Source organism: Eptatretus burgeri, chromosome 8, assembly GCF_056783735.1.
Source record: "Eptatretus burgeri isolate ZD-2024b chromosome 8, Ebu_testis_v1, whole genome shotgun sequence".
Taxonomy (NCBI): Eukaryota; Metazoa; Chordata; class Myxini; order Myxiniformes; family Myxinidae; genus Eptatretus; species Eptatretus burgeri.
This window is the reverse complement of record NC_140968.1, coordinates 35,447,081-35,473,377: the sequence shown is the minus strand read 5'-3', so window position 1 is coordinate 35,473,377 and position 26,297 is coordinate 35,447,081. Positions and strand designations below refer to the sequence as shown.

The 26,297-nt window shown below is 42.7% G+C and overlaps 1 long non-coding RNA gene across 2 annotated transcripts; it reads left to right on the top strand.

Annotated features, from left to right (window-relative positions):
- LOC147021511 (uncharacterized) lies at positions 1–24,094 on the top strand. Of its 2 annotated transcripts, none has more exons than XR_015060819.1 (3): positions 1–669; positions 17,645–17,733; positions 23,142–24,094. It is a non-coding gene; the product is annotated as an uncharacterized LOC147021511 (long non-coding RNA). The 2 variants fall into 2 exon arrangements; XR_015060818.1 differs by lacking the exon at positions 1–669 and adding an exon at positions 4,898–5,289.
- The last annotated feature ends 2,203 nt before the right edge of the window (positions 24,095–26,297 follow it).

Here is a 26,297-nt window from a genome sequence, read left to right as displayed (position 1 = left end):
TTGAGGAAATTTTTTTCTTTCAGATGAGATCCTGTTCTCGGCGGTGTAGTTGTTGTTGTGCAGGTAATGTTGAGGTATTATATTTTTTTTCAGATGAGATCCTGTTCTAGGCAGTGTAGTTGTTGTTGTGAAGGTAATGTTGAGGTAATTTTCTTTCAGATGAGATCCTGTTCTCGGCGGTGTAGTTGTTGTTGTGAAGGTAATGTTGAGGTATAATGTTGAGGATTTTTTTTTTCAGATGTGATCCTGTTCTCGGCGGTGTAGTTGTCGTTGTGAAGGTAATGTTGAGGAATTTATTTTTTTCAGATGAGATCCTGTTCTCGGTGGTGTAGTTGTTGTTGTGAAGGTAATGTTGAGGTAATATGCAGTAGTGTTATCACGGTTATAGAAATGCACAAATAATTAATTTGATCTATAGTATACCCAATCACACCTTTATGACTAAAAAATTAACAACAAACATAGAGAGTAAATACTCCAGCAGTTTTAAGTCTTCCTAATCTTATAATAAAGATATCTCCCGCATCATGAAAAAATAATTTTTAATCGTCATTTACATTATTTGATCGCTGATCCCGAATCCAGGCCGAAGTAACCGGAAATTGCATCATCGAATGTAAGAAGAATTCTACGTTCGCTTCTTGGCTTTGCCTATTCCATATTATTATTGTAAGTTATACGGCAATTGGTTGATATATGTATATGTATCTGTATCTGTATCTGTATCTGTATCTCATTATTGATTTTATGATTAATGATCTGAGTGATGATATGGGACATCAGAGGACTGGCAGGATTGGCTGGAGTTACACACACTCACCTCCAAGCTGTTTATGGCCTGGGTTCAAATCCTGGTGTTTCACGAGCAGGGTGAAGCATCAATGTGTGTGCCATCTATCAGAAGGACATTAAGCTGGTTGTCTCATCTGACAGCACTGGTAGTTGTTGGACGTTAAACATCCCTATGTGTCTTTCATGAAGAATCAGAAAGTACCGGCACTCTGAACAAATTACAAATTCCTGCCCACATCACCTTCAGTCGAACGCTGGGCCTGACCAGTCGGTTCGTGAAAAAACTTGGGCCAAACTTCCCCCTTGGCTGACCCCACAAGAAGGTTGGAATAATTATTGTGCCTGTTGAAGAAGCAGCGTTATTGCACGGCCACTGTGTGAGTACAGGACTTGTATATAGTTTGTAAACCTATTTGTGATTATTTTTCTCAAAATAAGTGCTCTATGAAAACAACCGACAAGAATATTTGAATATATACCTTATCATCAATCGTCTTGCTCTCTCTTTTCTCTTAAACTTTCTTTCTTATCTCGGAGCACAGGCATGATGGGACAATTGGCCTTCTCCTGTGTCCATCCTCCTTTTCTGCTTATTAACTCCCACATGCGGAGTGCACGCGGTCCAGCATCAACCCCCTTCTCGTGAAACTACCGAAATCCAGGATCACAGCTCACCTCCACTCATTTGTTCCTCTTTTTTTCCACCCATAGAATCAACTTCCACACTCTCTTCAATCTCATTTTCTTCCCTCCAGGGCTCTAAGACAGCTGTTCACCAGCATCTCAGATCATCCCCAATCCCAAACCATGATCCTTTCAACCCTCGTTAACCCCCCCCCCCACTACCCAACCAAGCCCACCTCTTTCAGAGTTTCCATTTTTCCTTCATTAGCGTTTGTGGCTGCTTCCATCCTGTTCACCCACCTGTGTCCTCCCCTTAAGGCCCGGTCACACCTTGACGTTTTAGCCAACGTATGCCGATTTTTGAATTTTTTTTCTAAAACGCTGGCACACGTTGAATACGTTATGGGTAAGTTTTGATAACATTGAGAGCACGCTGGCATACGTCGCAGTACGTTGCCATACGTCGTTGTACGTTGGCTTTAAACGTTGTACTTTTAGGTTGTCCTCAAATTTTTTCATGCTTGAAATTTCACGACGTATGCCGGCGTATGACTCGCACGTTCCGCTACGCTGGCCACAGGTTGTATGCACGGTCTGCGATCGTTGACAGACGTCAACACATGCTACTTGTAAGTTAATCATAAGTTGAGACACGCCGAGGTAATGTTTAGCGTACCCGAAACTTATTTCTAACCTATGATTAACGTGTTGTTGGCACGTTACGCGATCGTTGCCACACGTCGACAGACGTTACTTTTAAGTTACTCATAGGCTGAAAGACGTCGGTATAATGGATCGTCCTTGCGTCAGCGTCCACGGCCACGGCCAGGACACTTATTTGCAGCATTCTTCAAACTTTTCTTCGGCATGACGAGGATGTTCACACTTCGATGTCTAGCTTGGCTATGATTCCAATTGTCCATCGGCAGCGTCTATTTAAAATAGTCGAGTTTGAGCGTTTTAACACGTTCAGAAGAAACGCTTCAAATTTCCAAACCCCAGCGTCAAAAAACAAAGGCGAGTGACAGCAATTTAAATCGTTCATTGTAAACAATGAAAATAGCTGAGTGGTACCGTTTAAAAGTCGTTGAGTGTAAAAAAATTCAAATTGTTGAGCGCAAGCGTCTACTTTCAATAGTGGAGATGCAGCCATTTAAATCGTTGAGTGGCAGCCTATGAACCTACCCGTGGACACGCGGACGCAAGGAGGATCCATCATAACCCACACCCTCCCCCTCACACTCCCCTCACACTCCCCCTCACACCCACCTACTACTGCCAACATGAACAAACTACTACTACTACTACTAATACTGATACTGATACTAATACTGATACTGATACTGATACTGTTACTGCTGACATGGACATCGACTCAAAAAGGACTCGAAAACACTGTTGGGTTCCCCTTTTATGAACACCATTTTTATATACCAATTCCCAAAATCGCTGGGAACACGTCTTTATATGGCAGTTGTAAACTAGAAACACGTAATTTTTTTTTTTGTCGACCGGAAGACGTCATTGGAATACGTCTACATACGTCGATGTGTGTTGGGACTACGTAAAGAATTGGTTCAAAGCACGTCAAACATAAGTTAGAAATAAGTTTCGCGTAAAAAAGACATTACCGCGACGTGTTTCGACTTATGAGTAGCTTATGAGTAGCCTTTGTGGACGTGTGTAAGCGTCCGCATATCGTGTGTAAAACTTATCCCCATCGCATGCGGAACGTGTGTCATACGCCGAGTACGTCGTAAAATTTTGAACATGTTCAAAATTTCTTGACGTACTCTACTTACTACGACGTATGATAGCGTATTTAGCGTTCTACTCGCACATACCAAACTTACCCATACCGTATTTGACGTGCCCCAACGTTTTAGACACACTTTTTGTGACGTCTGCATACGCTGGCAAGATCGCCAAGGTGTGACCGCGATGTTGACCCTTCCATTTCTACGGCAGTTATGATTCGAATCGTTGTGCGTCAGCCTTTTAATAGGCTACGTCACGACATCGTCGGCGATGCGTGCAACGCGCTATGCCGAAGTTAGACTATCGTTGGGCATCGGTTGTGTATGCCGACAACAGGTTCAGCATTCGTTGCTATAAGTTATCTATAACACAACGAAACGTTCTGTGTAGTTACCAATGCGTTATACATAAGGCCAAGTTGCTATGAATCCGTCCGAATCTTTAAAAAAAAAAAAACATCAAAAGTTCAACGTAAGCCAGCGTTCTACATAAATTTTAACACGTTGCCATCGCTGGCTATAACATCAAGGTGTGACCGGGCCTTTACCCTAATTCTTCCCCACATCCCTTATTTATGTTTCCCTTTATTTTATCTCTCAACCCTGGTGTGTTTCCCTCATCTTTATCCTGTTCCTTTTATTCTGTTACATCCTGATCTGTTGTATTTTCTATCTCCTTTATGAGCCTCGACTTTGTATACAAAAAATAAACAGGTCACCCTGGTCTTTCGCTTCCAGGGCCAAGCATCAATGTGTGCATCGTCTATCGGTTAAGGACCACCTCTTAATCTTCCTCCTTCATATGCAGCACATGGCTGTGGGTATAATAATTTGCTGGGGGCATAGCTGTATATCGCCGATGCTGTGCCCCTCTGTAGGTTGGAACGAGAATTTGGAACGTAGTCATGGTGCCGGCAACAGATTAAGATGGAAGACACATCTGCCCACACCTGTTGATTGTTGGTGGACGTCACTGGCAGTGATCCCATCGTGTCTTTCGTGAAGAGTGGGCGAGTTGTCACCGACACCTTGAACAAATTTCAAATTCCTGCCCAATTTTCCTTCAGTAGAGCGTCAGGTTTGGCCGGCCCGACCCGTGAAGGATTTGGGCCAAAAACGTTCTACCCAGGCAATCCCCCAGGAAGGTCAGAATAACTGGGACCGCTAAAGAAGTGGTGTCGTAGTATAGTCATGCTCTGTTGTAATGGTATTTGCAAAACTTTGACCACAGATTGTTTCTCCATTACACGTGCAAATCAACCACACCTGCACCTTATCCACAGGAAGTTGATTAACTGGTAAATGTATTATTCCCAAGGAACAACATGTACAGTACGTTGATTTTCTCCATTGTCTCGGGTTTATGGAAAAGCAGATTACATTGAAAGCAATAATATTAGAGCTCATCATGGAAAAATAACATAAAACTCGATGTAACAAGCATCTCCCCTCACCCCTCTCCCCCCAATTAAACTGGGCACCACATTTACTTGAATTCATTAAAACTGGTGAACACTTTTGTGGTTTACCTGAGTTCCATATAACTTTGTGTGCCAGTTGTATACCGCATCCTTAAGCGCTGGTAGCAGTTTCATCCCTAAGTTTCCCCATCAATAAAACCTGAAAGCTTCACTCCCACCCCCTAAACACCACGCTTACGTGTCCTAAAAGCGCAGCAGAGCCGGGTTTTTCGGACACGTGACCCTAGTGCCGAGGGTGGGGGGGGGGTGAGTAGGTGAAGCTTTCAGGATTTATGTATTGGGCTTTATTGTTTCTGCGAATTCCTCTATTGATGATGAAATTCAGGCTCAAATTTGCAGGCCTTCCTTGGTAAATTGATTTTACCAAGTACTTGGTGTTCCCTCGGGCAAAAGTGATGAAGGTCTGGATCTCGAGGATACTGCAAGGCAGACATGTTGAAGGATTTTCATGCATTGCGTGCTGGATGTTGCATGCAAGGCATTCCATGCTTGACTCATCCAGGGTGTCTGCAGTTTCCAGGCTTATCGTCCAAGGGGAACCAACTTGGCAACGAAGTCCTCCTGACACTGCTGAAAGCAAGATAATATACCCAGCAGAAGACCAGTAACCCATTTGTTGGATACTATCTCACAAGGTTTGTCACTGAAAGATTGTAGCTATGTCACCTTTGGTTGGAAGACTTATGACTGGGAACTTCAAACTCGGAGACAGCCCGCAGTCACAGCTGAGTGTGCTCAAATTTGAAATTTTATTAATATTTAACACTAATTAAACTCCTTAAGTTTTTAACCTCGTTCAAAATCTTCATCTGTGTATATATTCCCTTTTGTGTAGTATTCCTTTCTCACCAATTGACCTGCATTTTTACATCTTTCATGAACTTGAACCCCATTTTCATCCACAACCCACCTCAACTGCACTGTATGCTCACCTTACCTGCATGCCTTCATCACACCTGCTGCAAAAACTTTTCTTCTCTGTCCTTTTTACCTCCACCACCAAAGGTGGACAAATATTATGTATCAATAGGAATCATTAAAAACTTAAAACTCGGTTCGTGACTCAGCAAATTATTATTATTTTGGCCAAGTATGTTGATCTGTTCCTTTAGCTTGTTTGTTTGTCTGACCGCTCAGCCGATCGTTCTGAAACTTTTGGAGATTGTAGGTACCGTCCCTGCGTCAGTCGATTGAAAGTCGACGCAAGGTCAACTTCGGCCAAAAGGTCAACAGAGGCCGAATTTCTAAAATTGTCAATTTTCATCCGATTGACTTGAAATTTGAAGAGGATTTTCACATCAAGTCAATGAATTCAACCACCAATTATTTTGAGGTCATCATAGGCCAAAAGGTTAATATAGGCTGAAAGTTCTAAAATTGTCAATTTTCATCCGATTGACTTGAAACTTGAAGAGGATTTTCATATCAGTTCATTGAATTCAACCACCAATTATTTTTGTTGACAAAAGGTCTCAGAACATCTTTGTTCTTTGTTCCTTTCACATTTCTTTCTAATTTTTTTTTCACAATTCTCTTTATCTATCTATAATTCCAGCAACGTGTGTGTGTGTGTGTGTGTGTGTGTGTGTGTGTGTGTGTGTGTGTGTGTGTGTGTGTGTGTGTGTGTGTGTGTGTGTGTGTGTGTGTGTGTGACTGCTGTTTCTCGACAACCACTGGTCCGATCTGATTGAAACTTGCCAGCTATATTGCGGGGGACCCGAGGATGTGCCTTTTCAAGGTTTGATATTAATGGGACAAGTGCTTCCCAAGTTATGGCCATTTATTTACCAACCAATGACAAGACACGTTGCTGCGGCCATTTATTTACCAACCAATGACAAGACATGTTGCTGCGTAGGCGTGGCCTATGGGGAAGTGAACCTCAGCCATGTTCCCCATTACGGGTTACAACGTACGGACTTCTGGATAGTGATGAGTTAATGTATTCTAATAATTTCTCGATTTCTTATGGGCATTTATAGATAAACACAATGCCCCAATCCAGTCGTCGTTTACGAGAGCGAAGGAACGGACTGTGCGGTTGTTTGAAAGTTATTTTTTTGGGGGAGTTTATTTTTTTTTGCACGTATGTTTTTTTTTCTCTTCTCTTCTCTTTGTGTTTTTCCTTGCGATGACATTGCGAAAAGGCAAAATACGTTGGCGCTAATTGAATAATTGGCCATTAAAACTAAATTGCGAATAATCGTAACTGCGATATGCGAACTTCCGGACAGTGAGGACTTAACTTCGCGTAGGACGGTGCGCGGCCGGCTGACGATGACCTCACGTGCCGTGCCGGTTACGATGGGGATCGGTCGGTGCCTTAGTTACCGTGGCGTAGGAGTGGCAATGGTCAATGGCAGCGAATGTCATGGCAAGCAAAGACAGGGAGGTAAACTTGATTTTAATTAACTCTGTGTGTGTAAGTATCAAAGCAGTTGTTACTTCAATGCAAGCGATAATTCGTGGAATTCATGTGAACATTCCATACGGGCACGCACTAATTCCGGATAGTGATGACTTACTGTATTCTAATAATTTCTCGATTTCTTATGCGCATTTATAGATAAACACAATGCCCCAATCCAGTCGTTTACGAGAGCGAAGGAACGTCCTGTGTGGTTGTTTCTGGCTCGCAGTTCGAAAGTTTTTTTTTTGGTTTGCACGTACGGCCACGCACGTACGGGCACGCGAGAGCAAAGGAACGGCCTGTGTGGTTGTTTCTGGCTCGCGGTTTGAATTTTTTTGTTTGTTTGTTTTGGTTTGCATGTACGGCCACGCACATACGGGCACGCGAGAGTGAAGGAATGGCCTGTGTGGTTGTTGTTTTTGGCTCGCGGTTTGAAAGTTTTTTTTTTTATTTCTATTTTTTGCACATACGGCCACACACGTACGGGCATGTTCTAGTTCATTCTAATTCTGGCTTTTTCTTCTCTTTCATCTCTTTTCTTCTCTTTCATCTCTTTTCTTCTCTATTTTTCTATCTATCTTTCTAAGGAGAAGTGAATTCTTTCAGAAATGTTTCTGTAAGGCTCACTTGGCTGTGCCTCGATGGGTCTGAGGGGAGTGGAGTATCGGCTGAAACTCAAATCCTATCCAGGTTCCTCCTGATGACTCCATCTTTGCTCTTTACTTCTTCGGCTTCCTTCTTGGTCTTCAGTTTCATCAACATCGGCCTGATTTCTAAAATTGAGAGATAGGGCCAAAAACTATATACAGTGCATATATATCATGACATCTCAATAAGTTGTGCACGAGTTATGACAAAACTAGGTAGATGAGTCAGTTTGGTGACAAGAACGAGCTGATTAGATTTTGGTTCCGATCCAGACCATCAGTTGGATACAAAAAGTAAACTGTTCAGCTTGGCAGAGGTATGCGCTCCACCGAGAGCTGTTCTACTTTGTTCTGTTTTGCCAAGTGTCGTTCTACGAGTGATTTTTTTTATTATCTTGCCAAAACGAAGTTTTTGCAAGATATGTTAGTCAGTTTGTATGTTTTTTTTATTTTTTTTGTTTGTCTGTAGTCACGTATAAAAAATTCTGCAGAGCACAGTTATCATTGGAAATTTTTGTAACCGCATATCAGAGGCCTTTTGAGGTCCATTTCAGCGCATAAAATTTTGAAGGTCAAAGGTCAAGGTCACTTTGTCGCAAATCAGGGGAGTCGACGAAACCCTTATTTTTTGAGTAATTTTGATCGGATCGTCTTCAAACTTCATGGGAATATAGTTCATGGTCTGGCGCTCAGCTGATTAATTTTTGGTGGCGATTGGCCTTGACCTTCATATGTTTTTATTTTTTGTCTGTAATCACGTATAAATCGCTCTGCAGAGCACAGTTATCATTGGAAATTTTTGTAACTTCGCATATCAGAGGCCTATAGAGGTCCCTTTCAGCGCATAAAATTTTCAAGGTCAAAGGTCAAGGTCACTTTGTCGCAAATTAGGGGAGTCGACGAAACCCTTATTTTTTGAGTAATTTTGATCGGATCGTCTTCAAACTTCATGGGAATATAGTTCATGGTCTGGCGCTCAGCTGATTAATTTTTGGTGGCGATTGGCCTTGACCTTCATGGTTAGCGCCTGAGGTCAAATATATTTGACCCCAAGGTCAAATTTTCAAGTTTTAGGAACCATATCGTGTAACACTTCAGATTGAACACCTCGATGAGTGCTTTCTAGATATGTCAAGCTTGAGACATTATGACGTCATTTGGTGACATTATGAGGCAAACACATATTTTTCATGGTTACTCTGTAGAACGATTCTCATCGGAATCTCTCGTAGGCAGATATTCCTCAAGGAGTCGCTCCTGGTGGATAGCAGCTCTGTTCACCTAAGTGTGACCTAAAAGAAGTCACACGTGGTCACCTTTTGGCAAGATACGGGTCACCCTGCGGGTGACATTGGTTTTATTTAATCTGTTGTTTGTTTGTTTTTCTGTCTGTAAGCAGGATATTTCAAAAAGTTGTGGACGGATTCAGCCGAAACTTGATGGACAGGTTGGGCGTGTTATGAGGATGAATTAGATTTTGGTGAAGATCCGGATCAGATATTTTTTTTTAATGATTCTTCAGCATTGAGAGATAGATACGACCAAAAACGATTTGTTAGTACGGGTTTGTTAGTTTGAAAAAAACAAAAACGATCTCAAAAAACTCACGATATCTCAAAACGTTGTGGACGGATTATGACAAAACTTTGTGGATAAGTTTGGTTGGTAACAAGAACAAGCTAAATCGATGTTGGTTCAGGTCCGGTTGTTCTGAACCCATCACTGGGATACAAAATATACACTGTTCAGCCTGGTGGATGTATGCACTCTACTGAGTGTCGTTCTAGTTCTTTCTCTATTCCTCTCGCTCTTCTCACCCTCTTGAATCCCGATGACCTGCAGTGCTGTGGGAAGGAGTATCTGCAGCGGGAACCGTGTGGTGTAGGAATCTGGTGGTCGAGGAAAACGGTGGTTAAGGGGAGGAAGATAAACAATATTGAGGCAAAATGGCTCAGATTCCACCACCTGGGCCATCTCTGTGTGTGCCTGCCATCTTGAAAACGGAATTACAGTGTTGATATGAAATACAATATATTTAATGAAATAATGACGAAAAATAAATTTGATAAAACTGGATTGGTGGGGTCTGTTTGACTCGTACCATCCTTCATCCGTGTAAGGTTGAAAGAAAGTTGCTGGTAAGAAGGAATGGACACATCATTCGCAAGGATGGAAAGAATGAGGAAATGGGGAATATCATTTTGAAGAATTTTCCTAACATGACACTGCCAGCACAGCCACAGCAATATTGTGGATCGAGGCAGCCATCCGTTTTAGGTGATGATGGAACCGATAAAGAGAGTAGGAGATTAAGGAAAGGCACTATGAAATCGGTTTGGCAAAGAAGGGATATATTTCCCACTGTGAAATATTATTTTATTCCCTCTGCCGTGGAATATCTTCAGCATTATTCAAATTGACAGGAGAAAGGACCATAAGTAATGAAGCGAGGTTCAGCAGGAGTGGATTCGGCGTCTGTTTTTGGTGGTTGTGAACCCAAATTGATTGTATGTTGTCATTTTCAGGAGCAACCATTATTCAAAGGAAGATGGTGGGATGGTTTCACATGATAATTTATTGTGACCATCCTTGTCTTGTTTACATACCTTTTAGCATACCAACATCCTTTTCTATTTTTAAACATGTTTTTTTATCACTTGTTCCTGTATTTTCTAAAAAAAAAATGTACTTATATGCTGAAGAATTTTCTTTTGATTGTACTGTTAAATATCTTGTCGATTATGTGTGAAAACTCTTTGCATGAAATAGTCTTGCTATGAAATGATGGGCAGCAATAATATGCCACCATTAACCACACCCATACAGGTGTGACTGGCCCTCAGCCAATTGTATAATTAAAGCCTGGTGTTGGCTTAATGGTTAAGGTGAATGGCTAAAGCTATTAGGGTCTTTAGTTTGAGGCCTAAATATCCATTGCATTAACACCAGGTGGGGTTGATTCAGGCTGTCATCTTCCCGATGTCGGCGAAATGAGTACCAGTGCACTGGTGATAGAGGACACTGCATCAGTGGCACAGCCGCACCCCCAGAAAATGATGCAACCAACAGCCACAGGCTGCACACGATAGCTATCTCGAGCCAATTGTATCAACAGGGGCTCGCCCCCGCCAAGCTGATCGAGAGGTGTTGTCCCGCCCACCCCTCCTGGACCTTCATTGCATGGGTAGGTATGCAGCTGTGCTTCCTTTGTGAAATCCTTTCAAGTTATGAAAATTTCGAGAGGTCTTGGATCCCACTGCGGGCTGACAGTATGGCCGAGAGGTACGCACACTCGCCTCAAAGCTGTCCAGCCTGGGTTTGAATCCCGACCCAGCTATAGACTGTCAACCCGGTGTTTCACAGGCAGGGTGATTCATCAATGTGTGTGCCATCCCTCGGATGGGTGTTAAGCTGGGCGTCCTGCCTGCCAGCATTAGTTGGTGGATGTTAAAGACCTCACGGTGTCTTTCGTGAAGAGTCGGCGAGTTGTCACTGGTACCCTTTATATGACTGGTACAAATTCCTGCCCTCACCGAGTAATTGAACCTCAGGCCTGGCTGGCCGGTTCGTGAAAGACTTGGGCCAAGCTTCTCCTGGCCAACCCAAAAAGAATGTGGGAATAATTGTGGCCTTTAAAGTAGAAAAAGAGGGTGAACCTTCCCTCTGTAAAATACAGTACAGCAGATTCGTGTTCAAACCAATTTGGAGGTAGGCTGTCTGAAAAGAAGAACAAGAAGTAGACGTCTGCGCTAACAAAGTGATTGCTAAGGGTAAGCGTCCACAAGCACCGGGATCCAATGAGGACCTTATTTTTTTTTGGACTGTCACGTGACCTTGTCCTTCAACATTTAGGGATGGAGTGTAGATTGAAAAACATGTGCCCCCTTCTACATTCTATCCATAAAACTCAACATCATGAAAACATCTGTCCCGGAAGAAAAATTATTTAAGCTGTGATTAAAAAAGTGCTTTTTGTTTTATTAGGTCACAATCGGTAAAAGTAGGTCAAGGACACCAATCAAGTATCAGGTGCACAACTTCAGTGCAAGTGCACTATTATGATGCAAGGACATCTTGTAAGGCCAAGCAGTCTTTGACATTTCACCTTGGCAAAATTTAGTGATGACAAAAAGAATTCGTTATTTTTTTCAGACCACCATTTGACCTTAACCTTTAACTCGGAGGGGGTATGATGTAGATTAAGCTGAAATGCACCTTGCTCTAGGCTATCTAGCGAGTGCTGCATTGTTACATTCGGACAAGTCTTGGTGGAGTTGTGGTGAAAGAAATGTTAAATTGTCGATTAGGTCATGACCTTAAAATTAGGCCAAGATCATTTTTTTTATTTCAACCCCGCATACATTGTACATTCCTATTATTGATGCAAAATTTCGTTCTGAAAATCCCAGCTGGTTCTGAGATGCAGTTCGGACGTTAGCAGAAAAAAAATAGAAAAAAAAATCTAAACGGTGGTTTAGTGCTCCTCTGGGTCTAAGAAACTCTGGGGTATCATTAAACAACTGGGGGAAGGGGGGGGCACTAATTGTACAAACAAACCCTACAGCCTACACCATCTATAAGCCTACAGGGAGAGGCTTCATTATAAATGGGCTGTTTTGGGTGGGTTTGTTTTATGGTGCTGTCCAAGAGTTTCATGAATATGAAATGGATGTGAAATCTTCCATAGATAACTGGAATGTACTTTATAGTATTATAGGTTTATACGTTTGTATGGTGGTATATTTATTTGAGTATTTTTGTTGTATTAGGCCTATGGAGTTTCCATGACTTCCTTACATAAGAAGTCCTACCGATTTCCTGATGATAGGGGTGTGTTCCATGAGCAATTACTATCATTTTCCAAGCCAGTCGTTCTGTATCAACCACTTTGCAAACGGAGCAAGCGATTAAGAGAGGTACTTCATTATGCTAGCAAATATTGGGGCATCCCGACATCCTAACAGCAGCTCCTCCATGCCCCCCCCCTTTCCCACCACAAGTGTCCCTAACCGTGTGGACCTCAAGCATCCGAAGCGTTTTCCACATTGTACAATTCAAACGAAACATGTGCCTGGGCAACAAAGTGATGCTACATCAATGACAGATCACAGTTCACCAATGATTGCATGCTCCAGCTGGGCTGGGTTGATTAACAACCTCAGAGGTCTTCAAAATTGTACACGGTTCATCAACACAACCTCACTTTGCTCATCAATAAAACTTTGCATAGTCTGGAGACCTAACATCGCATGACTGATCCAGTTATCCTCCCTGGATATGATTAAAGCCACTCCCTGGATAAGCGTCCATGCACACATCGCTCAATGCAAATGTCACAATAGATACATTGGACAAGGTTTGTGTACATCTAATCTTCCATATCTCTACGACCTATCAGGAGCTCCTCCTACCCCAACTGTCCTTAACCATGTGGACCTCAAACATCCGAGGCCTCTGCTACAACCTGACAGATCCCTCAAGCCGTATGCCTAGTGTTGGCTTAATGGTTAGAGTGGTGGGCTTTGGATCCTCGGCTTCTGAGTTCAAATCCCGCTCAGCTGTTGAATTAATACCAGGTGGGGTTAACTCGGCCTGTCTTCCTTCCGAGGTCAGCCAAATGAGTGCCAGCATGCTGGTATACTGTGTCGGAGTGGCGACCCGTCCAGGATTGTGCCCAATAGCCAAGGAGACTGCTTAAGCAGCACCAACGCTCTGCACAGAGTATGGTCCCAGTCTCCTCCTCCTCCTCCTCTTCAATCCAGATTCCTGCCAATAAATCAGACATAATCTGTTTAACAGAATCCTTTCTCCCATGGGACGTCCCTGACTCCTCAGTGCCTCTCCTTGGATATTGTGTCCTCCACTTTGATCGACCTGAACCCTGTCCTGGTGGTGGAGTTGCACTTTATATCAAGAACTCCATTTCTCACTCTCTGTGTAGTGCTGTTACACCTCCCAAACTCCAGGAGTACCTCTGGCTGTGACTTCCCCTCTGCTCCTACCTCATGTTTGGCTGTGTGTTGTCCTGTCCTTCAAACAGTGACATCTCCATCTACCTCTCTCTATCAGCTGACATGGACCAACTTTTAATCGCTCATCCCTTCTGTGGCTCCATGAGACTGACTCAATCTGTGAACTTCCCAACCCAGATTTCTGTCAATGGCAAATCTATTGTGACATGGACGCAAAATGGCAAAAACTTTCCAACCCGGATTTCTGGATTTGGTGATGACCAACTTCCTCGCCAACACATCTTGCTCTTCCTTATGCCCCAATTGGTTCATCTGATCATGTGCTTGTATTGATCAACATCTCTCTGGCCATTCTCAGAGAACAGTCTCACTGACAGCGAGTCTAGCAGTTCACTCAGGCAAACAGGCAGGGATGACAAGCAGCCATCGCACTTCAGGACTGGTCTCATATAGATCTACCCCTGATATTTATTCAGCTTGCGAATTCTTCCACAGAAACCTGCTCTCTCTAATGCACAGATTAATCCCATCTTCATTCTTCAATCTTAATAATAATATTAATAATAATTTTAATAATTCTTAATAATCTTCAGTTATCTTACCCATCCTCCCACTCTTGGAACACTGAATCCTGTAGCGAGGCAGTTGTCTTAAAACAACGTGCATTCTCCTCCTGAAAGGCAAATCTGACCGAAGGTAAGCTCAGATCATTCCACAAAGCCCGCAACAGGTGTGTGTCTACTTTCAGGAGAGCCAGAAAACAACATTTGTCCAACCTCAAGATTGAACTCTCAAACGTGTCTCCTCCTCTAAAACCTGGTGGCACTTTGTCAAAGTCTGTCTCTGAAGTATGCTACCCCTCCATATCTTCCCTCACTTCAAATGGCACCAAAGCAGACTCCGCTCATTATAAAGGCCGAATGCTTGAATTCTGTGTTTGCTTCCAAATATTATGTCCTGAACCCCTCGCCCTCTCAACCCACCTTGCCCAGTTGCACCCAACTGCTCCAGGACTCTGTATTATTTTGCACCTGAAAAGGTGAATTTTCTGGCATCCCTCGACTCTGACTCTCTAAATGGACAACGGCATCAGCTCATGTCCTAATATAAAAACCTGCTCTCCTGCTCTTGCACATCCTCTCTCTGCTAATTTCATCCTATCATTTGCCCTAGGTCATCTTCCATATGCTTGGAAATCAGCCAACATCACCACATTGCAGAACCTAGAAGGGCACTTGGTAGAGCGCATACATCCGCCACATAATGCCTGATCCATGAGAACATATTGGGCCCAATATATTTTTGAAATGTCCTGCTATATATCGTTTTTAGCCCGATCTCTAAATGGTGAAGAATCATTTTAAAAATTAAATAATTCTCGTATCCAGATCCGGATTCAGATCTTCACCAAAATCGAATCAATTCGTCAAGGTCACACACCCAACGTGTCCACCAAGTTTCGTCTGAACCCGTCCACAACTTTTTGAGATATCCTGCACACCGACAGACAAACAGACAAACAAACAGACAGAGAGGGGTGAAAACATAACCTCCTTCACCTTCGGTGGCGGACGTAAAAAGGTGCAAAAACGGATCTTCTTAACTACAGACCACTTTGTTTCCTGCACTTCCAATCATCAGCAAGGTCATGGAATCCATCATCACAGTTGACATAAAATCAATTATTTTCTCCAACGGCCTCATGTCAGATCATCAATTCAGACTCAGACCTGGTCACTCCACTTTGGACATGCTCCTTTCACCCACCCAACAAGGATGGAGGCCCTCAATATCACACATGAGATCAGGGCCATTTCTCTGGTGGAAGCGGAGAAAAAATATGTCCTAACTTGACGTGCGTTCTAGTGAGATGTGAGGCAATGACGTGTGTGTGTGTGTGTGTGTGTGTGTGTGTGTGTGTGTGTGTGTGTGTGTGTGTGTGTGTGTGTGTGTGTGTTTGTGCTTTAGTGTAACCACTTATTAACTGGATCACAGTTCAGAAAGATCCTCTTCATGTGTACGCAAACTATTACAATTGATGAATCATCTCCTGGAAGTTCACGTGGAAATCATGTCTCCCACACAACCTGTGTACATGTCTGCACACAACCTATGTCAGCACCTTCTATAAAATGGCCACCCTTGTTAGTCTTGATCAATATTGGAATAGCTCGGCATAATTTAGCAATAAACGAGTTGGCTCATGCCATCGGGATGGTTCAACCTGAAAGATTCAGACTGTCCTTGCTTCCCAGTACGATGTTCATTCCAGTGTCTTTTCTGGGCGACTGACAATGTACCGCCGGACAGGCCGGATAATGTGTCGACCTTATTTCAGTTACCCAAGGGTTATAATCCCTCGTGAGCATATTGATTTAGCATTGCCAAAAGGAACTTGTTTTCAATAGCACGGTCTCTCCAGAATGACCTACAAAGAGCAGTCAACCATCACATTTCGACCGAGTCAGTTGAGAATTTGCTTCATGCTTGTCTAATAAGGTCCAGCATGTCACTGCTTTGCAACCTACGAACACTGCGCCATCAACAGCAGTGCATGAAATGGTTGATGCAACATCACACCTGGAGGATGAACCGTTGGCACCATTTTCCTTTCACTGATGAGTCTAGATTCTGTTGAGACTTCAACGGTGGATGTGCTAGAGTTTGGACTCAAGGTGGAGAGTCATTTGCTAATTGTGGATGCTGATGAGCAGCATGATTGGCTTGGTGGGGGCAGCCATCTGATGGTATGGGTTGGCAATTAAGTTGGCTCAAGAACTGATCACATTATTTGGGTGGGTGATATGACCGGTGTCAGAAATAGGGATGAAATCATTATCTCTGTAGTCGACCTTCTCGCCAAACAGCAAGGTCGTACTTCATCTTTGTGCATGACAACACGCTTCTACGCTGTGCATGTTTTGTAAACACGGCCCCTTCATGACCACAACATCCCTTACACAGGCTGGTTGAATTTGATTGAACTTCCCTGGAACATCCTAAGGAATGTGTTTGTGGTCGTCAACTGCGTCCACAGTCTCGTGATCAGCTGGAAGTGGCCCTGGTTGAAGAATTGCTCAACATCCAAAATGAGAACAGATTTGGTCGATGACAAGATGTGCACAAGCTTGTAATGAGGTCAATGGTGGTCACACATGTTGTTTAAAGTAATCTCTGCCAAGTTGTAAACATGTCTGCAATAATTTTGCAGACTGGCGTCGTTGCCAATTTTCACGCTCGTTGTGGACAGCCATGTTGTTTTTGTATAACAACTTAACTGTGGCTTCTACTGTCATCATGTTTGTTTTTGGTGTTTACAGATCCATATGCTGGTCCCCTTTTAACCAGAATATGGGAATGATGGAAAGTACCATAAAAACAATACAAGCCTTAAAACTTGTTGCTTAAATCTTTGTGAGGCATATGATGTATATTGCAGTCAATTTTATTACAAAGTGTGGACTGAATTACACAGAGGGAAAAGTTTCTGCCACCACTATTGCAACCAGAAACCACTGGTGCGACCACTACAAAACAAGTGTCTTTTGCCAGTTACTCCATATAGCTCATGGATGACCTATTGGGTATGCATTACATCCAAATGAAGGGCACATTCCCTGAATGTAAGAAGGGATGAGAAGTGCAGCGATTGTTAATATTCACACTTCTTAAATTGCAAGGGCAATTGGTAGCAGAATTAAGGACGGATCCTTTTGGCCCTGGGAAAGCCTCCTTGATGTTTCCATTTGAATACACAGTTCATGACGATGGCATCTCAGGATCAATCATATACTGTATACTGTGTTCATTTGTTCATTTTCTAATAATGTCCTTCTCCTGAACATAATACATGTTTGAACTCCATAGGATGTACCGGGGTGAAGGCGAGGTCATAAATAACGGATGTGCTGAGTGCTGCGATTGTTTATATATCTCTGACCCTGCTGTTCACCATTTACAGGACAAAGGTGTTCCGACGGATGATTGAACTGCTGATTGACACCAATTATATGGCGTGAGAAGACAAGGACTGGGTTCCACCGGGAGAAGGTAAGAAGAAAAACGAATCGAGAGAGAGAGAGAGAGAGAGGAGTGGATTGGAAGGCTGGAGATATAGACATGTGTTTCCTGGATAAACTTGTATCATAAAACAAAAGGTCTAATGGAAGCCTGCCTCGAAAATTTTCAGGTTCAAAAAACAAAGTTTTCTGTAATGATCAATCGATTGATTTTGTTGAAGCTTTGTGCTGGAATCCTTGAGAAGATATATTTACCTTGTGCATGTGAAGCGAAAAGTGGGGTTAAGCAATTGGTTCACGTCTGTCTGTCTGTCTTTCTGTATGTCTGTCTACAAATACCAGTTTATGATCGAATTACAATATTATTTCAATTGAATGTTATATTTTGAACACGAATCAGAAATCGAACCTGTAGTTTCGCAGTACTTTGGCTCTGAATTCATCCCGATAGCACATGCGCAGAGAGGAGTGAGATCATTTTTAGCTCACCTGGACGTTGGTCCGGTGAATTTATGTGATTGAGCAGTGTACACAGGTGAGTGAATGAGTGAGTGAGTCAGTCAGTAAACACTTCAGTCATTATCGCTTGAACCAAACACGATTTTGATGAAACTTGACCACAAGTTTCACCACCTGTGATGTTCTAAAAATTTGTACACAGCATTAAAAAAAAATCAGGATCTAAAGGGGTCTGTTGTGGGTTTGAGTGACTGTTGCCCCTGATCCAGGTGAGCTTCAGGATGTGTGGTCATATTATTTCCTCTGTCTGCCTGTCTGCGAGTCAAACAAAATTGAAAATAATTCAAAACAGGAAACTTACTGTTTTTAATGGCGTCATAAAGGACACGTACAACAGGCACATGTAACTCACGTGATGTGTTCAATAAAGTGGTGTAAAAGACACTGTGTCAACAGCGGTAAACTTCCAGAATTAATTTTTTTTATACAATCTTTAAAATCTTTATTTTATTTAAATTGAATAATATGATTGTGTTCAGCACCAATTAACATTGGCCACTGAATGGATGGACTGAAACTGGCTTTACTCCATTGTACACATCAGGTTAATGGTGGCTTTATGCATGCAGGAACGAAGAAGCACACGAGGATCTTACCTCGTTTAACAGGATTTATTCCCAAACAAATAACCAGGGATAGTTGCACCAAACGGAAGGGACGATGGTGGGATGAGGAAGGGAAGGATGGAATACGGAATGCAATAGATAAATAATTATTTAAAAGATGATAAAATCTAAGGTGCCTCACACCAGCGTCGTGCACCAAAGGGAAAGGGTAACGAGAACTGGGTGGTTTGGGCCTTAGCTCTCTTGGTGTGCTGATGAAGATGGTGACAAAATAGTACCAGGCAGGCACGAATTGGCAAGCAAGCAACAAAACGGTGTGACAAACCAGGGATGACGAACAGGTGAGGCAGGATGAACAGTGAGCAGGGACGACAAAATGGTCACACAGGCAGGAACGAACAGGCAACGATGAAGCAGGCAGGCAAAAGTGTTCCTATCTGAGGCGATTCTCAATTGTCCTCCTTTTTGACATGATCCCCACTCTCGCCAGAGTGCACAGAACACCCTGCCCCCTCGCAAGGCAATCCAAGCCTCTCTCTCTTTCTCTTTCTCTTTCTCTTTCTCTTTCTCTTTCTCTTTCTCTTTCTCTTTCTCTTTCTCTTTCTCTTTCTCTTTCTCTTTCTCTCTTTCTCTTTCTCTCTTTCTCTCTTTCTCTCTTTCTCTCTTTCTCTCTTTCTCTCTTTCTCTCTTTCTCTTTCTCTCTCTCTCTTTCTCTCTTTCTCTTTCTCTTTCTCTTTCTCTTTCTCTTTCTCTTTCTCTTTCTCTCTTTCTCTTTCTCTCTTTCTCTCTTTCTCTCTTTCTCTCTTTCTCTCTTTCTCTCTTTCTCTCTTTCTCTCTTTCTCTTTCTCTTTCTCTTTCTCTTTCTCTTTCTCTCTCTCTTTCTCTTTCTCTTTCTCTTTCTCTTTCTCTTTCTCTTTCTCTTTCTCTTTCTCTTTCTCTTTCTTTCTTTCTCTTTCTTTCTCTTTCTCTTTCTCTTTCTCTTTCTCTTTCTCTTTCTCTTTCTCTTTCTCTTTCTCTTTCTCTTTCTCTTTCTCTTTCTCTTTCTCTTTCTCTTTCTCTTTCTCTTTCTCTCTCCCCCCAACCTGGTGATGTCAATGGAGGCTGCACATTCATTTGCTTCACCTAAAACCCTAACTAATTATTACCATGCACCACCCTCCGTATGATGTACATTTAAACAAGAAAATTCTTAAGCTAATGTTTCCCAACTTAATATGTCGAGATTGGATAACTACCTGAAAATGGACCATACTAAGTTATACATTTCTAACTGTTATAAGGTGATGTCTACCCCCTCCCCACAAACTTAACAATATACTTGAACGCTGCAGAACCCAAATGGCCTTCCTATCACTTCCATAAACCTCCAGTTTTGCAGTACTTGGACATGTTAATTAAGTTGGTGTATAAGGCACTGCACAATGGCGGGAAACTTCGAGAATTTTTTGTATGATGTATAAAATCATTATTTTATTTCAATTGCAATACATACCTGAACCCTGAGTGGGTAACGTGTTCTATGAACTCTCTAGAGCTCTGTTCTTCATTGCATGGCCCACAAGCCACTGGCAGCCCCCTGGTGGCCTAAAATGTGGCCCCTGACGTGTGGCCGATAATACACAAATGTGAAAACACCCCATCATAATCCGCCATAAATGCTATCAAGTTGACCCAATGGTTTCAAATGAGTGTTACAATGCGAAGCATAAAAGCAACATAACTCCTGTACATCAGGATATGGTTGCAGTGTACAAACAATTATGCTTGCAACTCAGTTAACCACAATGAAGAAGAGGATGTGGAGGTTGGGGGCTAATAACAGCCACTATGGAGTCCTGCAGGTGGTGGCTTTCACACTGATGTCTTATGGGCAAAAGTTCCCCCCCCCTCTAAAATAATTGTGAAGATCACTGCTCTAGAGTCCAGTTAGATATGTCAGAGGCAATGGTACCCTTGCTCTTCTTTTAACATAATATCTTTAGTGTATTATTTTTGAGTCTACAGGTGGATGCAGAGGTAGGGCACTTAGCTTTGAGCTGTCGAGTCTACATTTAAGTTTCGACCTGACTATAAACTGTTGGATTTGTGCCGGTATGCAGGTAGGGTGTTGCATCATGCAGTGCGTTGTCCCTCAGATGAATGTTTAGTCAGCTGTCCGATCAGCTAGCATTAGTTGGTATACCTGAAAGATCCCTACCATGTCTTTCATAAGGATTAGGTGAGTTTGACCTGGCCAGCCTGTTCGTTAAAGATTTGGTCCAAACTTCTCCCATGGCTCCACAAGAATGTTGGAATACTTGTGGTGGTCATAGTAGAAGTACTGGTGTACTGATTTTATTTGAATTGTCACAATTCTATTTAATGTCGCTCCCTTTCTTCTACTGGTCCATGCTCAGTGCTGCATTGGGTAAGGTAGAGCAGTTTAAAAGAGAAAGCAGTTCTCTTCCTATGGTATCCAAGGCAATCTCCACTCATGGCTTGCAGACTTCCTCTCCTGTCGCAGTCAACATGTGGCCCTTAATGGAGTTGTCTCATCCCCTCTTCCTGTCCAAGTTGGAGTTCCTTGGGCATTGTTTTGGGCTGTTGGGCAACGTGCTTTTTCTGTGCTTTTTCTGGTTTTCATCAATGATCTCTCCAACTCTCTGGAAAATCCTCTTTATCTCTTTGTTGATGACTCCACTTTCTTTCACACCATCTGTCATCCCTCAGATCAGCAAGCAGCACCTTCTTCACTCTCTGCAGATCTGGATAAAATCACAAGCTGGTCCAACACTTGGAACATGTCTTTCAATCCTGACAAATCTCACACTCTTACTGCGTCCCTCCGAAAGGACCATTTGGAAAACCCTTCCATTTATTTTCTCAACAATCCTCTTGAAGAAGTCCTTCCATTCAAGCTTTTGGGTCTCACTATCTGCCATGATCTCTCCTGGGAAAGCCATATTTTCCAAGCTGGCTTCCAAAGCCAGTCACCGACTGGCCATCCTCTGGCATGCAAAGTCCTTCCTTGGCACACCTGAGCTCATGACAACATACAAAGCTTTCATCTGCAGCCTGATGGAGTACTGCTCTCCCCTCTGGGCTGGTCCTCCCACCTCTCACTTTTCTCAGCTTCACGTTGTGGAAACCAAAGCATTTAGGATCATTGTTATCTCCTGCGATGAAGCTGAGTCTTTGGGTCTCTCACTCTCTCACCACAGGCAGGTCGGTGGTTTTTCTGTCTTCCACCGTCTCCTCTCCAGCCTCGTCCCCCCCTACTCTGTCTGTGATCTGTCCTGTCCATATTTCCACGAGGCACTCAAGGTCCGCCAGCAACCTCCTTTTGGTGAAACTACCATAATCACGAATCACTGCTCACCTTCACTCTTTCATTCCTATTTTTATCCCACTTCTGGAACAAACTCCCACACTCTTTTCAATCCCACTCTTCCCTCCAGGTCTTCAAAACAGCTGTTCACCACCACCTCTTATCTTCTCCCATCTAAAACCACGATCTTTTGTACCCCCGCTAATCCACTCCAAACCCACCTCCTTCAAATTCCCTGCTTTCCTTCCTGAAAGTCCTTGTCGTGTCCATCTTGTTTCCCCTATGTACCTCTCCCTGTTCCTCTCCCTTCCACATATGTAGTTGTGGTGATGGTGGTCAAATGAAACCTCAACTGGATGAAAATGTTGGAACTCTGGTTTACTTCCCTTCGATTACTTCCCTCCACGAACACGCATCTTCAATGAATCACTTTCTTCTGGAGTCGTACCAGTTAAGATGAAAATTGCTAAAGTCGCCCACATTTTCAAATAGGGCTACCCTTTTGAGCTTTGAAATTATCGCCGGATTTATATTTTGACCACATTTTCTCAGATATCTGAAAAAATTATGTACACAAGATTAATTAAATTCCTAGATGAATCTGATATTTTATGTAAAATGCAAATTGGTTTTCAGCAGAAACACAACACAACCCATGCTTTATTACCATTCATTGAAAAGATAGCAAATGCCATCGACTATAATTCGCATACAGTCAGCATCTTCCTGAACTTCTCCAAGGCCTTTGATACAATAGATCATGAAATTATTTTGCATAAATTATTACATTATGGAATTGGGGGGAAAAGCCTTGGAATGTTTCGAAATTACTTAACGAATAGGAAACAATTCGTTGCTCTCAATGACTGTCAATCTCGTCTAAAAGTAATGACTTGTGGAGTACCACAGGGTTCCATTTTCGGACAGCTACTATTTATAATTTACATTAATGATTTTTATCAATCATTCAAAGTTTTGTCTTTTAGATTGTTTGCCAATCCTAATGTTTTTTTTTTCTTTCTCTCATCCTGATCCCTATCTTCTAAGCAAGACTATAAAGCTTGAGCTTGCCCATATATCAGATTGGATAAGGGCAAATAGACTTTCATTGAATCTGGATAAAACAACTTTCATGTTCTTTAGCAATACACTCTCTGTGCTCCGCCGATCCTATTATCATAAATGAACAAATATTGTGGAAGATCGAGTGCACCAGAATTCCTTGGCATGTTAATTGGTGATCACCTGTTGTGGAGAACACCTGCAAATGAGTTGTGTAATAAATTTCTCATAATGTTTGTCTCATCATTAGATTTAATAATTTCTTCCCCAAATCAATATTTATAATATTATATTCCACTCTTGTTTTGTATCAGTTAAATTACGGTTTACTTGCCTGCGATAATTCCTCCAGATTGCTTATGCATAAAATCTTATTATTGCAAAAAAAAAAGTCATGGGAATCGTCTGCAACGAAGGTCACAAACTCCTCATCTTTTATTTTATGAAAACAAAATTCTTCAGATGGAGGAACTACATTTATATAACCTTGGATCCTTGATGTATCAGTTAGATATAAATGATCTCCTGAATGCACTTGTACAATTATTTACAAAAAAAAATGTGAACTTCATAATTATCCGACAAGACAATTGAGCATGTTTCACCTTCCATTCACAAGAACAACCTTTTTTCAAAAACATTTTTTATTCGACCTCATTTTTGAAATCCATTCGATTTGAATTTAAGATGAACTATTGGCTTCCATACTTTTAAACGCAAGTTAAAACTCTCATTGTTGAATAAGTATCAAATCGTTATTTTTTTTCCTTTCGATGTGTTCGGTGGGATTGTCATTGAGCAGTTTAATTTACCTGTGATGATTGGTGCTGCAGAAATGTGAAACAACATGAATTGTGTTTTTTTTGATAGCAGCCTGTTTGTGAATTCTCTTTCTATGTGACCCATCATTTCCTTTATTTACAAAAATAAATGCCTTTAATGCATTGCACTAGTGTTACTGGATCTCCCTTGCCCACACTTTTCTCTGTTATATCCTTCCTTCCCTTTTTTCATCTCTCTCTCTCTCTCTCTCTCTCTCTCTCTCTCTCTCTCTCACTCTCTCACTCTCTCACTCTCTCACTCTCTCACTCTCTCGCTCTCTCACTCTCTCACTCTCTCACTCTCTCACTCTCTCACTCTCTCACTCTCTCACTCTCTCACTCTCTCACTCTCTCACTCTCTCACTCTCTCACTCTCTCACTCTCTCACTCTCTCACTCTCTCACTGTCTCACTCTCTCACTCTCTCACTCTCTCACTCTCTCACTCTCTCACTCTCTCACTCTCTCACTCTCTCACTCTCTCACTCTCTCACTCTCTCACTCTCTCACTCTCTCACTCTCTCACTCTCTCACTCTCTCACACACACACACACACACACACACACACACACACACACACACACACACACACACACACACACACACACACCTACTTTCCTCTGTTTGTCAATTTATGTGTAACTAGCAAATACAGCCCACTGCTTTGCTGATGAGAGTATTAAGGGTGGGGGGGAGGTTAGTGAGGGGAGAGGAGGGAGGGGTGGGGAGTAGTGCAGGATTGAATGAAATGGGGTACTTTAAAACAACATGGAGAGACCTCCCGGAGATGTCCATGGGGGGGTGAAAAGGAGAGGGGGTTTGGAGGAGGTAAGTATGAGGGGAAGAAGGGAAGAGCAATAAAACATGATCAAACAGCAACGGAGAGGAGAGGTGAGAGAGAGGTGAGAGAGAGAGAGGTGAGAGAGAGAGAGAGAGAGAGAGAGAGAGAGAGAGAGAGAGAGAGAGAGAGAGAGAGAGAGAGAGAGAGAGAGAGAGAGAGAGAGAGAGAGAGAGAGAGAGAGAGAGAGAGAGAGAGAGAGAGATAGATGGGAGGGAGAGGGGTGGGAGAGAGAGGGAGAGGGGTGGGAGAGAGAGGGAGAGGGAGAGGGGTGGGTGGGAGAGAGAGAGAGAGAGAGGGAGCAGAGCAGGAGAGAGAGGGAGCAGGGCAGGAGAGAGAGGGAGCAGGGCAGGAGAGAGAGGGAGCAGGGCAGGAGAGAGAGGGAGCAGGGCAGGAGAGAGAGAGAGAGACAGACAGACAGACAGAGACAGAATAAAAAAAAAAGATGAGGCGGAGATGAGAGGGGCGATTCGGGAAACGTGATATCCAGTTTAACATCCATCCGAGAGACGGTACAGACTTTGATGACTCAACCCAAAGGGTGAAACACCAGGATGACAGTTTATTGCTGGGTCGGGATTTGAACTCCGGTTTGACAGCTCAGAGGAAAGTGTGCATAACCTCTAAAGTCTAAGCTATCTTGCTGTAAACTATCCACTCTCACCATTGAGTTGTCTTGTCTGGGAACGAATCCTGACCTCGCTATTCACTGTCATCTTGGTGGTTCTCATGCAGAAATATACATACAATGTGTGCGCCATCAATCAAATGGACGTAAGAAGGATAACCTGTCGGCCAGCACTGATCGTTGGTTGTGGTGGTGGCAGTGGTGATAGTAGTGGAAATGACTTGATAGTGGTTGTGGTGGAGTTTTTGTAGCTGTAGTGGTTGTTCTAAGTCTGGTGACTCGCTTAAGATCTTAAGCTTTAAGGTCTTGAGTTTGAGCCCCTGCCATGCCGTAAATTAACACCAGCTGGGTTGACTCAGCCTGTCATCCTTCCGCGGTTGGCAAAATCAGTACCAGCTTTCTTGGAACAGGGGGCACTGCATCAGCGGCACTGCCATACTCCGAGCAATGATGCAACCATCAGCCACAGGCTGCATACAAAATACTAAAAAGTGGCTGTTGTAGTGGTCGCCGCAGTAATAGCTTGGTAGTGGCTTAGTAGTGGCAGTGATAGTGGATTGATTGTGGATCCTGCACCCACATCCCCCATTTTCATTCCCTTCTGTTTTAGCTTCCATTTGTCCAACTTCTAATTATTCCCATGATTGGTATCTTATTTCACAATATTTCTTTCTTTCTGTCTCTTCATATTTCTCATCACAATCCATTGTCATAGGGACATAAATTTTTTGCAGTCCATGCTTTTATCCAGGTTCCCCCCCAGTCTTCTCATAATAAGATGCATGTTTCTTGTATTTTGTGTTTGATTGATTCAAGAGTGGAAATATACTGAACTAAACTGAAATATAGTGCAAGT